The sequence below is a fragment of the Anopheles maculipalpis genome, chromosome 3RL (assembly GCF_943734695.1).
Source record: "Anopheles maculipalpis chromosome 3RL, idAnoMacuDA_375_x, whole genome shotgun sequence".
NCBI classification, from domain to species: domain Eukaryota; kingdom Metazoa; phylum Arthropoda; class Insecta; order Diptera; family Culicidae; genus Anopheles; species Anopheles maculipalpis.
The window spans coordinates 78021735-78034577 of record NC_064872.1 but is presented as its reverse complement, the minus strand read 5'-3'; positions in this window follow the sequence as shown (position 1 = coordinate 78034577).

Genomic DNA, 12843 nt, shown 5'->3' with positions numbered 1-12843 from the left:
GCCGCAAAATCATATGGATTTGGTTGCCGTTTCTGGGAAAGTTTAGCCATCGATACACGATAAGCTATCGCTACGGGGTTGCGCTGCGTACAGCGAACCAGGAAACTCCGAACTGTATTTTGGAAAAGTTGGCAGTCAGCAAAATTGTCAACTTTCTTTTGTAATGATATGTTGTGTGTGTGTAGAGTATTGGCGCGCGAAAGGAGGAAGATACAGGGCCAGGTGTAACGTGGGAGCAGGGTGGAGTGTTGGGTGGTTTGCAAAGCGTAAAGGCACGTTGCGACCCTTGAAAGCGTATAATTTCCGAAACGTAACATACGGGGGCGAAAGCAGCGTTGAGGGGAGGGGGGGATGGATGTTTTTTTTTCTTCTCAAATTTCATACCAACTACGAAGGCCTGCAAAGGCTTGAGGAAGTAGTCACGTAATCCTCGATTTTCAACCAATCGAGCGGAAGAGATGTTAAGCCGACGAAAAGTAAGACTTTTCGTACCGCCGTCGAAGCGACAATTCCTTTTGCGGGAAGATGGGTTTTGTGTGTGCGGGTTTTTGGCTGGTTGTTGGTTTACCAACCACGTAGAAGGGGTGAAAATGTTTTATCTAGCGCAAATGGGTGTCCTATTACGCGTGTGAGGGGGTTCCATCGAATGGAGTTGTGGCGTGCGACGGTGTAAGGGAATCGTTAGCAAAAAGTTCTTTTAACTCAGCATGAGATTTGTGTTTATGCGGGTGTCTTTAAGCTAGAAATCGAAAATCGGCAAACATTATTGCCAGTGGATTTGGGGTAAATGAGTTTTAATTGATGGAGAATGAGGAGTTTGGTGATAATAAAGCCATTCCTGGTTTTGACGGGAATAGGAGTTTGATCTGAGATGAGGAGGATTAATACCGTGATCGTTTAATGGTAAAAATTAATGTAGCGAATCGTTAGCGTTTTCGTGAGTGCTATAAAATAGGAAAACATCACTATACTGGTGAGATTGTTAAAATTGTTTCATACTATTAGCTGGTATTGCATTTCAATATTGAAACCTTCCTTAATCCTTATAAATTGCAAAAATGGCCACAAGCAGTCTTATGAGCCCTTAGTTAGTCTTCAAGGTGTAGAAGATCCTTCAAGCGATCTTGGTGTTCTGGTTTCCTTGCTTAATTGCAGCTTTATCAGTAGTTCTGTTGCCTGGACCTGGTTTGGATGTCCTTGACGGAATAAACATCGGGGTCCATCATCATCGAAGTCCAAAATGTAGACAGGTAGGGCGACATTTAAGGTCCTATGCAGGCATGTAGTCGGCAACAATTTAGAAATGATCGGGAGAGGGAGGTTAGTTTAAAACGACCCGTTAACACGAATCTCAGGGTCCCGAAGACGATCTTACCAAGTTAGCAGAACTTCTCCTCTTGCGAGACGGATTCTATCACGGTTGTAGCTCAAAAAAGGTACGACAAACAGGAACTTTTTTTGTTGTATTGCACCTCAACTCAATCCTATCGGCCTCGCGTTTCAGTCGAGTGTGGGTGTAAGCTTGTGAGTTTTTTGCTTCTTCTTCTTCTTCATGGCTTGACGACCTCTAAGGTCACGCTGACCATTGAATGGATCACTAGGCTTGCCGATAACCACGTAGTTGGATAGTCAGTCATGACATGGGGACGGTCCGGCTGAGATTTGAACAATAAAATTAAACAATAAAATATATCCTAAATTTTACTTGAATGAGTATTCTTAGCAAAATTAAATTTACTCATTTTTGAAGTGGAATTCACCAGAGTTAACAGATTAAAAAAAATGTGTTTCTTTGATTCAATTTATTTCTTTAATATTTCCATGAGTAATAAAACATTTTTCGGATTCTCATGGTTTGTACATTAGCGATCCAATAGTGCGAACTTTCATCTACTTTACTATTAATTAAGTTCTGAAATCATCTCATCTTCTGTGACAAAACATCGTTACACCATTGTATTTCCCCCATGGGTGACCCATAGGGAAACAACTCCACAGCAACTCCCTCCGTCCTGCATCGGTTCGGCGAAACCGTTTTGTCATGTCTAATTGAAAATAAATATTGTTCCATTTTATTAACACTCACCGAATCCTGCTACTTGCTCGATAGGATTTGCAGCTGTTCATTTCAGCTCTTCAGCGTACGCTCCCCAAGCTCCCCATTCCCACCTCACCCCTGTTGCATGTTTTTTCAGTGTCACGCTTTTCCTCTTCATCGGGCGCATAAATCTGCTCGCTCGAATCCATCGCTGGACAATGAAACCGGATAGGAAAATCAATTCACCAGAACGTGCACTTTTCTTTCCTGCGCTTGTGACTGGGCTGCCGAAGGGATGGGTTCGGTAATCCGCAATATTACGATGTGTGCGTTCATAAGCTTCGCCCCCCCCTCCTCGATGTCTGTCTGTGTCTGTCACACTATCCTTCCCCAACCGTTCACCGTGATAGTGAAGCCAATTGTTATTCTTAGCATTCATTTTATGAATTGTCCGTGTTCATATGGCAGTGACGCGAGATTCCCCAAAGCTTCCCAAATAGTGTAGACACCGGCCAACGATGGAAAATGGCAACGGGGAAGTTCATTTCGGTGGTGACGCAAAATTCCACTCTACCACGATATCGAGGATCAGCGTAATACATTGCACACCCCCGTTACACACACACACACACACACACAAACACACTCTCTTCCATTATACCTGGCACGCTTGGTACGGTCGTACGCTTTTCCCGGGAAGCGTTTTCCCGGTTTCCGTTTGCTGAGCACCATAAATATCGCCGTTACATGCGATTCATTTAATGGTAATTTATTGTAATTGTTTTCATTGCCGAAGAATCGTAGTGGTGGTGGTGCTCGCCGTGTTTGGCTTCGGGGAAAGGCACGCTTCGAATCTAGGAGGGATCGACGCTGATGGTGCAACTCGTACGAACTCGTTCGGGGTTACCACTTTTCATCGCGCGTAACGGTGGAGGTTCGATGCGAACGGCTGGAACGGTGACACGTTGCTTCTGCCCACAATCGAGGAACTTATTTAAAGTTTCATCAAGTCCTCCAACAAGAGCACACTTCAGCCGCTTTTATGGATAGTTTAAATTGGGCGAGTGAGGCCAAACTAGATGCGGGGGGGGGGGGGGGGGGGGGGCGAAGGCAAGTCAAACGAAATGAAGCACTTCTTGCATTTGTAAATAGGGTGAGCAAAGGAGCAAGGCGTTGGCGTTAGGCGTCAGGGTATCATGGAGAGCATTCTACTTACAATAGCAAAAGCAGATTAAGGCCGAGTAAGCTATTAAAGGCAAGAAGCTTGATAGCATCTTGAACTAGAGCCCTTGCGATGGCTCTATTCCCTTTGAGTGGTTAGGATTTGTTCGCTGGGCAAATGGCAGAGGGCAATGGAAAAATTTTTGTATCACTGCGCCGTTGCCCATGAACTCGGTCGATGGGATTATTTGTGTTTAAATCTTAATCATACAACGGTGTTGAAGGTCAAGTTTGCCCTTTACCTACACGTGAAAGTTTTTTGAATGAAAGAACCAGCAAAAGGATGGAACTCTCGACTCGTGTTAAATATTTTTCGAGTTGTATTTTGATTTGTCACATACTCATATTACGATAAAAAAGTGGTTTAATTTATGTTTAAAATTATTTCTATAATTACTATTAATTTTACTTTAACAGGTTTTAATCTATCTTTAATATTGCGTTATAATTAATTTAATTATTTTTATCAAATAAACACTTTTATTTATAAATTAGGGTTTTAAGAGGTGACAACGGTGTTGGTCTTCAAAAAAAGAAAATATTTTTGATGATGGCAATGCTAGAAATGTCACACAAGCATTCTTATTTCAAAGTGAAAACGACATGTTTCTAGGAAATAAATAACACATCTTCATCCAACCCCCGGAAGTAACATATTTGCCTTGGGAGAATTGAAAACTATCAACACAACGTACCGTATCGTAACTCACAAAACCACCGTAACCTCATGGTGCTGATTGAAAAATTCCTATCCAATTACGTTCACCATGTTTGCTACTCAATTCAATCGATACGCTTTACAGCAAGCACACCGGCTTCAAACTTTCAGATTGCAAACAATCCATTCGATTCCCCCGTGTGGCACATACACCCACACACATCTTATCAGAGTGCATTGTTAGCACTCTTATCAACCTTTCCCGCTGCCCCCGGTTCACCAGCTATCGATGAACTTCAAATGTATTGTGGGTCTACTTATCGGTCGGTTCACCATTACACTTCTCGCTCACCGGCTAGGGGGCTTATCGGCTCGAGGGGTCGCTTATCGTTGGTATTACGTCAACGATTGCATGCCCATTCTACTACCACCCCCTCCCAGCAGGTTACTTGGAGCGCACAAGAAAAGGGCACCCCGGGTGAATGCAACTGACCGATGATTAGGTTTTCACTTCCTTTCCTACTTGCATCCTTGGTCCTTGCTTCTGTGCTACGGGTACTAACCAATTTGCAAAGGCTCGATTCGGCTCATAAAACGTTTTTCATAAGTATATAAATGTGTGCTCGTATGTGTGTGTGTGTGTAGGTGACCAGCGATATCGTTAAACAAATAAGGGTAAGTGTGTCCCATTCGATAGCGAATGGAAAGTTTTGCTATCTCGATGGTCCGCAACAGCACACCAAACAGCGCAACAGCACACCCGGCAAATGGTGGCCGGTGAACGGGCGAAAGGGTTATGAAATGTTTTCTGCAAATTTGCCACTATTGCAGTTTTATCGCTTTTAATCGATTCGGAAAACACTAATCATAATAAAGTGCGTACGAGGCGTGCGGTAGCGTTGGGTTTGGGAGAAATTATGTGTATTATATTGAAATTTGTCACAGTTTGTTGGGTAAGTGTACGGCAACTAGAAGGCAACACGATTGAAGGGTAATTTATTTGCTTCGAGATGTGTGTGTGTGTGTGTGTTTGAGTGAGAGTAATTATATATATTTATAGCTTCTTGCGGTGGGATGGAATAATCGTGCTTCGATAAGCATCACAAATGTATGAGTATTTCGACCAAAATAAGGGAAGATTTAAATTTTTGGAACTGTTGGTTAAACTAGAAACACATTTATACATTTTTATGCAATACAAAAGTTAAAATTTAAAATTGTTCCTCAAAAGCTTGTTCGAAAAAGAGCGAAAAAGCAATAAAACAGCCGGAAAGCATAATTCGTATTTTTCGTTGTTCGACCTCAACCGAAAACCTCCTGTACAAAGCTCGTATGATTTTATCGAATTTATTCGATCGTTCGGTGAATTTTATTGTTCGTAGGCATGCTGATTATATATTCCGGGTATTAAATCCGGTAATAAAATCACAGATCAGACTGTTGTTGACCTTTTCGTTTCTGCCCAAAAACAAAACAGGCAAAACAGTGGAGCGAGAGAGCGAGAGAGTAAAAGAGGGAGATAAAACCCTCGAAAGATAACAGCTGTGTTAATGTGGCTCGTTATTGTGGATTAGGATGCAATTTGTGACAATAATTGAATTGCACCCGTTTGCAGCGTGCGTGCTTAACTGGTGTGCACGATTTCAAGTTTCAGTTGCATCGCACTGTCGACGTTCGACAGTACCACTCATTCGGGGGGGTTTTCCCCACCTTTCCAACCCCGCTGGATGGGAGAGCAGCATGTTCTAGGGCACCTTGGCCGTGTTCTCTTTATCACGAGCACAATGGCCATCCCTTTTGCGGAGGAGAGCACGTACGGCGTGGAGCGTTCGGTAGGAGTTTATTTGCATACTTGCGAACGTGTTTGCTTTACATTGCGGTTTATTATGGGTCGATTAGCGCCGGTTTACATGTCGGAAGCTCAGTTTGCAGTTTTTCGGAGGAGAAAAGTTTTTCCCATTTATTGCAATTTTGCACTGCTGTCGACAGACTGCGTGTGCATGTGTGGGTGACTGTGGATTGTGATCGGCTGTCGATTGGTAGAAGGGTGCGGGTTTTGTGTGTTTGTAGTTTGCATGTTGTACAGGTGCCTCATTAGCATGCGTTCGAGTTTCACTTCCACTACGGGGTTGTGGTGGAGTTTAAGGTTAGGGTCACCTGCGTACATAACACGGGTTGATAGAATTGTTTTTCGTTAATACCTTTCGGTGGCCCTTCAGGTACATTAAACATTTATGGGACGGTAGAAAGCCGTTTTTTTTTTGCACTTTCTGTATGTGGCATGAACCTTAAAATGCTGACTAACGCATGGATTAGTTTATCACGCAGCAATTGTTGCTTGTCATTCGTTTTAGCTACATTTCCGCAACAGCGTTGCAAATGAAACAAGGGTAAGCCAGCATGACAGCATCAGAAGATTAAGATGCCAGCTATGACGATGTCCTTTTTTGTCGATAATAAGGGACAAACATCGAACAAACATCAAGTTTCGATGTAGCATTACAGATTGGAATTGCGTACCAGCTAGAGTCGTGCAAATTTGTTTCAAACCTAATTCAGTGTAAACTGTTGCATGAAAACACATCAATGTTTTAATTTCCCATTTAACGAGACATCGAAAGAAAAGGTGAGCTTTCAAGAAGCATTACTTATTCATCATCACATCCACCGTTTCGTCACTCCACACGTTGTTGTTATTGTAGTTTTTTTTTGTGATATTGTTTTGTGTTGCATTTCCAGTCAGCTAGGATTAAATATTTAACTCCCCGAAGGCCGGAAGCTTTTAAACCAGAATCATAGTTCATTCGTCTTTTGCGTGTCTTGCTAGGGTATGAATTTTTCATTAGCTTGAACAGCACCCAAACGTTCCTATCTCGCCCTGTGTGTCCCGATTAACTTTTCGAGGTCATATGAAATTGACTCTCTCACTGGGAGAGGGAGTGAGTGTTTGGAAAGGAAAACAGGAGAAAAATGTTGCGATTTTATAAGGCAACATTATGCATGAGGGCAGATGTTTTACCACCACTTAACATTTGCGAAAAGAATGCAACAAAAATGGTTGTGGATGTGACATGGGCCGGATTCATGACATACGTATGTGGTGCATTCTTTGGCGAGTTGTACCAAATTCGTTTATTAACAGATACTCACTGCAAATGAGAAGTGGGTTAAAATATGTTTTAAAAATGTAAAAAAATAGGAATTTTCCGTTTTAAAGCATAGAGTGAAGCATAAAGAGAAAAGAGGAATAAAAAGCATAAAAATCGCATTAATGAACGTTAATTTTTGGTTATTATCTTTGCTTTTCCATCAACATAGGCTACACGTACATGAGCGCAAAAAAAAGTGAGTGAATTTTTAACTCAACTGCATTTAAAGCAGCAGTTGATCATTTGGTTTTTTGTTTTGTTGCCCTTACCGTTCGAAATTTCGTGCGCTACTGGGCGCCTCCATTTCGGGCCAGCAATGTCGGCACATGCATGTCGGTATGCAGAAGCGTTTCAGGATGCAGCTAGCGGGCAAGCGTAACAGTAAACATTGCATAACTGCATGCTGCTGTTTGCAATATAGCTCCTGGTACGTGTCCCCGGGTCACGGAAACCACGCTGCAACACCACTGTCCCCAGAAGCGTCCCCACCCACATGCTACGCTTTCGTGTTTCTGGGATTCGGAAATTAAGTTCACCTCGGAAGCGTGTCCCGCTTCGGGTGCCAAGAGACGCGGAGGGCAGATTGTAGGGACTGTTGTCGAGAAATTATGTACCGGGCTCTTGCATGCCCGGTGGCATCGGTGAGCTTTCGTTTACTATCGCACGCCGTGCAACCATTACCAGTGGTCGTCCTGTAGAATCAAATCCTTTTGAACGCTGGCCAGGGGATGAAGCTTACACCGAGGCGGGGAAACCGGCTGGTGGCTGGATGGGACCATTTGGCGTGCGTGCTAGTGCTTGTAAGCGTAATTATCACTCTCTTTGGGATAATTGTTGACCGCCTGGTGGATCTTTGACTGGCGCGAACTACCATTGGCGGGTTGATGTAGTTAGCGATTAGGGTGAAACGATTGTGACATGTGTATGCGTGTGTGTGTGTGTATGTGTGTCTGTGGATAGGATAAACGAGGGGGACATTGGCTTACGAAATGACGTTGCTGTTGACGTAGGAACGACCGAAGCCAGAGCACATTTTGCGTTCGATATGACACACCGATGACGGTGATTATGATGATGGTGATTCCATGTTGTCGTTCGATACGCTGTTGGTGCTGTCTCCTGTAATGTGTTACATTTTATGCTGGGCCATATGCAGCGCGCATAAATCAATTGACCGTTGCCAGGTTCCAGTGCTGGCGCTTTACGGCGATGAAACATGGCCTTGATTGCCGTGGGCTTTACCGTTACATGTGACAATTTCATTGCGTGGCTCATTTAATTAACCGATCAAAGCGCTGTTTCGCAATTATGTCGAAGCTTTTGCGGAGGTTGATAGGTATGTCTTTGGAGCAAATATAACATAAACAGTTGTAATGCATGTAAGTTAAAGGATTGAAAATGAGTACTAGTTGACAAAAATATGTTTTATTTGATAGCATAGCTTAAAGGGATTAATTTTTTTTCATAAAGTTCACGTGTTCAGGTGCAGAAAGTATATATTAAAGCTCGTGGGAATGGGGAAACTGTCACATAGCATTACAAAATTTCATAACTCATCGCTTAAATATTTATGCCAGTTTTTCCTGCCTTGCATTCCTTTAGTGAGCATGGATTTTCACTTAACCATCTCAACATCGCAACCATGGAATGGCAGTTAAAAAACGTCCCCAGTGTACCTTACCCAACCGTTAAAACATTCGACGGTTCAGAAATGTTCCTCAAACACGTCAAGTTATCGTCAATCGTTTTCACGCAGGGGGAAACAATTTTGGCAATGAAATTCCAACCAGGCATGCGAATCGTGTTGGTTTCAGTTTCATTTCCAATCGAAGGCTCTCTGCCGTTGTTGTTCCTTCTTCTGAAAGCCCGCATTGAAGCGTGGTTGTGATTTTTTTCTTGTTTGTGCGTGCACGTGCGTTCGATCGGGGTGAGGTTGTTTGTGTGCGAAGAGGGAAACTATTTTTAGGGCAATAATGGTTTCACCGCCCGATCACAAAAGGGTACAGGGAGCTGCCTGATTGTTAGTATCATTTAACGGCGCACTAACTGTTTTGATCATTATAATGCTTGCAGTTGGAGCGCGGTTATGCGGCTTTGGTTCGATTTTCCAATCCATTCCGCATGACGTATGAACGCAGTAGACAAAAACGTGTGCGAGGGTATGGTATTAATGCTATTCATGTTTCTTTTTAATTCCCGTGTAATTTAAAAAAATGTAATATGTGTGGTGGTTACGATATACAATGATTCGCACAATAGTGAGGTGTTGATGGTGGTGTAAATGTGCCTGTTTTATGGTTAGTACAGTTAGTAGTGCATGATAACCGCACTGAGTGATTTAATGCAATGTTGTAGGGGTGTTTTAATAAGCGATGTGCTTCCACGTTAGTTGTGCTTTAGTGCGTGATCAATATGCAGATGCTATGAGTTAAAATCAATGTGAAAAAACTAGGGTTTAAATCTATCTAGAATTGCATAGATAGATTTCCTCACCGAAGGAGCTTTCCGCGTCAGCAATCTGCCTTCTTTAATTGTCCCTTTGGATGAGGCACCTTGGAAGAGTTCCCTTAGAAGAGGCTATTTTTATGAAGATTCTTGAAATAGGCTCCTTGGAAGGGGCTCTATGGAAAAGGCACCTTTTGATAGGTCCCTTGGAAGAGACTCCTTGAAAGAGGCTCGTTGGAAGAGGTCCCGTGGAAGAGGCTCCTTGGAAGAGGTCCCTTGGAAGAGGCTATTTTTTTGAAGATTCTTGAAATAGGCTCCTTGGAAGGGGCTCCTTGGAAGGGGCTCCTTGGAAAAGGCACCTTGGGATAGGTCCCTTTGCAGAGGCTCCTTGGAAGAGGCTCCTTGGAATAGGCTCCTTGGAAGGCCTCTTGGAAGAGGCTCCTCGGAAGAGGTCCCTTGGAAGAGGCTATTTTTTTTTTGAAGATTCTTGAAATAGGCTCCTTGGAAGGGGCTCCTTGGAAACGGCACCTTGGGATAGGTCCCTTGGCAGAGACTCCTTGAAAGAGGCTCCTTGGAAGAGGCTCCTTGGAAGAGGCCCCTTGGAAAAGGCCCCTTGGAAGAGGCTCCTTGGAAGAGGTCCCTTGGAAGAGGCTATTTTTTTGAAGATTCTTGAAATAGGCTCCTTGGAAGGGGCTATAGGCTCCTTCGAAGAGGCTTCTTAGAATATATTCCTTGAAGGAGGCTCCTTGGAATGGGCTCCTTGGGAGAATTTCTTGGGAAGAGGCTTCTTGAACGACATAGATGAAATTTATGAGATAGAGAACCTTTAGAAGGCTTTTACACAGCTAGCATGACCTCACAGGTCAATGATTCAAGAAGAATTATTAAACAATAACAATCACACAATGATTAATTACAGCTATAAAGACACCTTTTAGGCTGCTTCCATTGATAGGAAGCGCTCATGTAACACAGTTTCCGATCTCAATTTACCACTTCACAATGCAATGTAGTGTTCCGCTGTCATCTTTGTAAATTCATAATTTTACACTAGGATGATGCGGGTGTTGCCTAACTTTCGTACCAGTCCCGATTATTCGTACGGTCCGGTTCGATGTGGTGCTCCTGCCAGCAGGATCCACACGACATCCGAACACGGCAACATCGTCATCATTGTCGTCGACGGTGTTTATGATGTTATTTGTCGCGTGTGGCAGCAACACACGGTCGGGCATGTTCGCAGTGGTTCACGTTCACCCGCCCGTAGCGTCTCAAGATACCATCCGTACGTTCCGAGCAGATCCCGGGTCGGGTGTAAAGTATCAGTAAGAAACATAAGTAGAGCTGAGTTAAGGGGCAGATGTATGTGTGTTGGCGCGCGCGTGTGTGTGTTTCGCGTTGCTCAAGCACTAATGTCCTTTGATCGTTCTCTCCCTTTATGCACACACACACACACCAGCACATTATAAAGTGCTGTACGGTGTGAAACACAAAATGAAGACGCTCGCAAGAAGTGACAGCTAATGCGGGGGTCTCTAACATTGACACACAATCCGGTGAAGATTGTGTACCGTATCACCAACTCCTTTGAACGTACGCTTGGTTGTACGGTTTCGTGTCGTGTCGTCGAGTGGGAGGGATCATGTTTAGCAGCGACTCACTCGACTCGGCACTATGGATCCAGCAGTCCTTTGGCCGGTGACACGTCACTTTGAAAGTTTTCGTGAGTTTATTCCCGGGCGCAGGTACATAAGTGGAACTTCAATGTTACAGCCCGAGTCCTTGTCAGCCAGCCCAGGTCGAGTGGGACCTTTGAAGGTGACGTACCGTGGCTCACAGCACGATCTTTTGAAGCATGTGGTGACACGCTAGGTACAAGTGTTGATACTCCAAATTGGAAGGTTCTGAAACCGTTTGCACCAGTCGAGAGGAGAGAAAAAAAAAACGCCACCAACACACACAGGCACAAATGACTGCTCAGCAAGAGGGAAGATAAATCGTTAATGGGCAACGAGTGGTTAAAGTGTTAAATAAATTAAACGCTTTGCTACGGCTCATGATACCCACACCGGCAAGGGTAGGCGCTTTCTGCATGTGAGGTGTGACATTAATTAGATCTCTTCGTTCGTGCAGCCGAGCATGAGCAAGGTAATGAGCTTAGTTAATTTGCTTATTAAAGAGTGCAGTTGAGAGTGTATTTGTACATAGATGGAACGGTTGCTCGATTACCTGCTGAATAAATATTCACAATTTAATTTTATAGTGCTCATGTGGGTCGCTGATGCGAAATTATGAACGGTTGAGGTTGCTTATAAATCAATTTAACTCTCTTTAATGATGATGATGAGCTGTTGAATATTCTTTAAAGAAATAAGCCTGATAAAATACTTTTATCGAATCGTTCATAACACTTTTGAAACTACTTTGCAGGGGATGAAGATTTGTCCATCAAAACTCCCACAGTTGTGAATAAATCAATGCTGTTTGTGTGGAGCTTTAGGGGAAAAATTTTAGTAAAAGAGCTGAATAAACTTATATTATCAAAATGACTCTCTAATGTCGCATACACACAATCTGCATAGCTGTATCTACCTTCGATATTCCACGCTCTTGCGCGCCACACGCTCCACAAGATCATACCGTACAGAGTGTGTGCCGTTCCTAGCAAGAGCGTTGTATCAAATCGTGTAATAACGGGCGGCGTACGGCTTGCAACACACGGGCAACACGCTGTACCGCTCGGTAGTCGAAGGTTGGGACTTAAATTAGCAATAAATTCGCCATAATTAATATTGAAGTTGTTTATGCAAATAGCGGAACAGATTTTAGCTTCGGTGTTTTGCCCCGGATCCCTCAACCGTTCCGTTCGCCCTCGCTTCCTTCAGCTTCACGGTTTGTTCTGTTATTGTTGTGCATTATTGCACCTTCGTGTGCAGCGTGTGGTGGTATATCGCTCCTTCCGGGCACCGGCCTGGGATCAGTTTAGCAAGCGGTACAAAATTATTGGCAAAACGGTTCACTTACAGCGCGTGCCGTGTTGTAGTGGAAGTGCCGGGTGGATCCGTTTTGTGACGGAGCCTGGTTGACTATGTTTATAGCAAAAGTCGGTTTTGCGTGCCATGCCACCTGGCGGTGGAAAGCTTAGCGCCCTGTTTAGTGCCTGTATGTGAGAGTATGTTACGGTTTCGGGCGATCGAAATGAATCTATCTCGCAATGGAGGAGAGTGGCTGGACTGCATTTGCCGTGTAGGAAAGGTGTTTAAGAACTGGTGGCATGGAACTCCGGTAAGAACGTTTTCGTCGCCGTGCATCCATGCGCCATCCAAGGCATG